This window comes from Eriocheir sinensis, unplaced genomic scaffold, assembly GCF_024679095.1.
Source record: "Eriocheir sinensis breed Jianghai 21 unplaced genomic scaffold, ASM2467909v1 Scaffold504, whole genome shotgun sequence".
NCBI lineage: Eukaryota > Metazoa > Arthropoda > Malacostraca > Decapoda > Varunidae > Eriocheir > Eriocheir sinensis.
In genome coordinates, this window is record NW_026111837.1 from 77501 (window position 1) to 82500 (window position 5000).

At 44.6% G+C, this 5000-nt stretch overlaps 1 protein-coding gene across 1 annotated transcript in view; it reads left to right on the forward strand.

Moving 5' to 3' along the window:
* The window catches only part of LOC126992824 (ralA-binding protein 1-like), an 8557-nt gene that overhangs the window by 2026 nt on the left and 1531 nt on the right, over window positions 1-5000 (forward strand). The window lies entirely within an intron of this gene.

The following is a 5000-nucleotide window of genomic DNA, read 5'->3' on the forward strand; positions in this document are numbered from 1 at the left end:
AGGAGGAAAGGGAGGAAGACAGAATAATAATAATAATAAACTTTATTTTCCACCAAAAAGTGGTTATTCTAAACATCTAAATATACATGGTAGGTTATACATATAAATATACATGGTGTATTATACATCTAAATATACATGATAGAATATACAGAAGGCAGTAAAGTAGATAATACATTCATGCAGAGGTCAACAGCTTCTTTTTAAGAATTGATTTTAATGTGGTCAGATTATGAGTCTTTTATTTCATTCGGTAGTTGGTTCCATAATTTAGGACCTAATACATGAAAGGCTCTTGCACCTGTGTCGGTGTTGGTTCTCGGGACGTAGAGATTGTTTTGTTGTCTTGTTGTTGAGTCAGTCATATAGTTAACAGTTGGGAGAGAGAGGATGTGGTCTGGGTAATCCTTTATTTTCTGCTTAAACACTTTTGTGATGAGGTTAAAGGTGATTAGGTCTTTGATTTTAAGCCATTGTAAATCTTTAAATAATGGAGTGACATGATCGTATTTCCTGGCTTTCCCATCTGCCACTTTTATCGCGAAGTTTTGTAGTTTTTGTTTATTAAAGGTGAGTTTGCTGTCCCCCATATTGTGATGCCGTATTTTATGATGCTTAATACCAAAGTCTGGATAACCATTAAGCGTGTTTCTTTGTTGAAGAGATCTTTGTGTCTGTTAATGAAATTTAAGGTTCCCATTGTTTTCCTAGTCATTTCATTTATGTGTCTGTCGAAGGTCAGTGTGAATCCAGATGAAAGCCAAGGTTCTTAACATGGAGGAGGGGCTGTATGACGCCATCGGCACATCTGATGGTGGTGTTGTTAGGTATGTGTGCCAGGAGTTGGCGTGTGCCTAGGAAGATACATTGTGTCTTACTGATGTTTAGCTGAAGGCCGTTCTGTAGAAAATAGGTTCTTATTTGTTTCAAAGTGATCTCAGTTTTATTAATTAAAGTATTTATTTCGTTAATATTACCGCTGTGGAGGAACTGTGTGTCGTCAGCGTATTGTACTAGAAGGCAGTTATTGATATAGGTAGATATGTCATTTACATGGATATTGAATAATGTTGGGCCTAGTATTGAGCCTTGGGGGACTCCAAAGGCTACTGATTTCTTGGATGAGACGATGTCTTTGATGCGGACTGACTGTGACCTGTCATCGAGGTAATTATCAAACCAGTAGGTGTCAACATTAATCTGTTGAAGTTTTCGGAGTAAGATGGTGTGGCTGACACTGTCGAAGGCTTTAGAAAGGTCGCAGAGTGTTAAAAGTGATATTTGTTTGTTATCTATATTATCATAAATTTTATTGGTAATGACTTGCAGCGCTGTCTCTGTAGAGAGTTTTGGTCTAAAGCCGTGTTGGGTTGGAGAGAGAAGTTTGTTACGTTCCAGGAATGACATTAATTGATTGGCAACTACCTTTTCTAATATTTTTGAAAAAAATTGGAAGTAGAGAGATGGGACGATAATTTCCTATTTCGTCTGGGTTACCGTTTTTATATAGTAGGGTGACAACATTTTTCCAGGAGGCAGGAAAAATGCCTGTGACGATTGAGGTATTTATGATGGTTGTGAGGTAGAAGATGATAATTATAAGTGAGTCTTTGATAAACCTTAGGGAAATGTTATCACAACCAAACGATTTAGTATTTTGAAGCTGTTTTACAGTTAAGATGATTGTGTTCTGGTCTACTGGCTGAGGTCTGAAAAGCGCGAGATTAGTGGGGGTAGAGGGCGCGACCGGGATGTTAGGAGCTTCGTTAAGGTGATTACGGTTTTCGACTGTTAATGATTCTTGAGTTGATTCGTATGTGGTTAGGCCGACGTTCGCAAAGAAGTTATTAAAATCTTCAGCTTTTTCACTTATGTTCTCAAGGGGCGGGTGGGTCGTGCTCTGTGTTTTACTAGGAATAATAGTTTTGAATGTGTTCCAAGTTGACGCTGTGTAATTTGTGCAGGTATGTAGTTCTTGGTGGTAGTAATTTTTCTTTGAAGTGGTTAGTAGACGTTTGACGTTTTTCTTTATTTCTTTATATTTTTGCTGTATAATCACGTTATATCTGTGATTTTTTAATATCCTTTGAGCTTTCTTGCGTTCTGCTAATGCCTCTTTAATTTCATCATTGATCCAAGGTGCGGGGGGTCGGTGAAGAACGATATTAGATATCGGAGCGCTTCTGTCGAGACTGGTAGTAATGACAGATGTTAGTATAGACACTTGTTTATCGACATCGTCAGTGCGTAATATCTCATTTAGTGGAGGTTTCCAGGATATGGGAGCATAGAAGGTCGCTGTTATATTTTCTCAGGTCACGTTTAGTTACGGTGATGGGTTGGCGCTTGGGTTTAAGGATGTTGACAGAGGCGCCTATAAGCTCGTGGTCTGCGATCGTGCAAGGGATTACGTAGGAATGAGTGATAAGATCTGGCTTGTTAGTGATGATCACGTCTAGGAGGGTTGCAGAAGTGGGTGTCACTCGTGTGGGTGTGTTTATAATTTGTGTGAGCTTATTGTTGGCTATTATACGTGATAGTTTACTGTTGGGTAGGAGGAGGTTGTCGTTGAGGTCACCTAATAAGAAAAATGTCTTTTTACGCATAATTAATGCCCTCAATGTGTCTTCTATGTGATCAAATGAAGTAGAACAGGCCTTAGGATGTCGGTAGATACTGTTTATAAGGATGGAGGGTAGTTTTCTGCATTGAACTTGGATACAAATTTCATCTACCCCTTCGTGTTTAGGTACGCCTGTGTTTATCGAAGCTGAGTGTAAGTCATTATGAACATATATACATGCCCCTCCGCCTTTGCCTCTGTCTTGTCTGTAAAGTTTAAAGTTAGGAATGTTCGCGTGTGAGTCTGGGGTGTGTGTGAGTAACCATGATTCACTGATGCATAATATGTCGATTTGCCTTTCGTTGATTAATAGGTTGATTTCATCCAAATTATTGAGTAATGATTGTGCATTTATGTGTTCAATAGTTAGGTTGTCTTTTTTGTTCGTAAACTGAGAACTAACGGCAGGTAGGAAGAGGAAAGGGAGGAGGAGGAGGAGAGGTAGGAAGAGGAAAGGGAGGAAGACAGAAGGGAGGAGGAAGAGGAAGGGAGGAGGATGAAGTAGGAAGAGGAAAGGGAGGAAGACAGAAGGGAGGATGAAATAGGTAGGAAGAGGAAAGGGAGGAGGAGGAGGAAGTAGGAAGACAGAAGGGAGGATGAAGTAGGTAGGAAGAGGAAAGGGAGGAGGAGGAGGAGAGGTAGGAAGAGGAAAGGGAGGAAGACAGAAGGGAGGATGAAGTAGGTAGGAAGAGGAAAGGGAGGAGGATGAAGTAGGTAGGAGGAGGAAAGGGAGGAAGACAGAAGGGAGGATGAAATAGGTAGGAAGAGGAAAGGGAGGAGGAGGAGGAGAGGTAGGAAGAGGAAAGGGAGGAAGACAGAAGGGAGGATGAAGTAGGTAGGAAGAGGAAAGGGAGGAGGATGAAGTAGGTAGGAGGAGGAAAGGGAGGAAGACAGAAGGGAGGATGAAGTAGGTAGGAAGAGGAAAGGGAGGAGGAGGAGGAGGAAGTAGGAAGACAGAAGGGAGGATGAAGTAGGTAGGAAGAGGAAAGGGAGGAGGAGGAGGAGGTAGGAAGACAGAAGGGAGGATGAAGTAGGTAGGAAGAGGAAAGGGAGGAGGTAGGAAGACAGAAGGGAGGATGAAGTAGGTAGGAAGAGGAAAGGGAGGAGAGGTAGGAGGAGGAAAGGGAGGAAGACAGAAGGGAGGATGAAGTAGGTAGGAAGAGGAAAGGGAGGAGGAGGAGAGGTAGGAGGAGGAAAGGGAGGATGAAGTAGGTAGGAAGAGGAAAGGGAGGAGGAGGAGGAAGTAGGAGGAGGAGGAGGAGGAAGACAGAAGGAGGATGAAGTAGGAGGAAGAGGAGGAGGTAGGAAGACAGAAGGGAGGATGAAGTAGGTAGGAAGAGGAAAGGGAGGAGGAGGAGGAGAGGTAGAAGAGGAAAGGGAGGGGGAGAGGTAGGAATAGGGAAGGGAGGAGGAGGAGGTAGGAAGAGGAAAGGGAGGAGGAAGTAGGTAGGAAGAGGAAAGGGAGAAGGAGGAGGAGAGGTAGGAATAGGGAAGGGAGGAGGAAGAGGAAAGAGAGAAGGAGGAGGAGAGGTAGGAATAGGGAAGGGAGGAGGAGGAGGAGGAGGTAGGAAGAGGAAAGGGAGGAGGAAGTAGGTAGGAGAGGTAGAAGAGGAAAGGGAGGGGGAGAGGTAGGAATAGGGAAGGGAGGAGGAAGAGGAAAGGGAGAAGGAGGAGGAGAGGTAGGAATAGGGAAGGGAGGAGGAGGAGGAGGAGGTAGGAAGAGGAAAGGGAGGAGGAAGTAGGTAGGAGAGGTAGGAAGAGGAAATGGAGGAGGAAGTAGGTAGGAGAGGTAGGAAGAGGAAAGGGAGAAGGAGGAGAGGTAGGATTAGTGAAGGGAGGAGGAGGAGAGGTAGGAATAGGGAAGGGAGGAGGAAGAGGAGGAGGTAGGAAGAGGAAAGGAGGAGGAAGGTAGGAGAGGTAGGAATAGGGAAGGGAGGAGGAAGAGGAAAGGGAGAAGGAGGAGGAGAGGTAGGAATAGGGAAGGGAGGAGGAGGAGGAGGAGGTAGGAAGAGGAAAGGGAGGAGGAAGTAGGTAGGAGAGGTAGGAAGAGGAAAGGGAGAAGGAGGAGGAGAGGTAGGAATAGGGAAGGGAGAAGGAGGAGGAGAGGTAGGAATAGGGAAGGGAGGAGGAGGAGGAGGAGGTAGGAAGAGGAAAGGGAGGAGGAAGTAGGTAGGAGAGGTAGGAAGAGGAAAGGGAGAAGGAGGAGGAGAGGTAGGAATAGGGAAGGGAGGAGGAAGAGGAAAGGGAGAAGGAGGAGGAGAGGTAGAAAGAGGAAAGGGAGGAGGAGGAGGTAGGAAGAGGAGGTAGGTAGGTTGGAAGAGGAAAGGGAGGAGGAGGAGGAGAGGTAGGAATAGGGAAGGGAGGAGGAAGAGGAAAG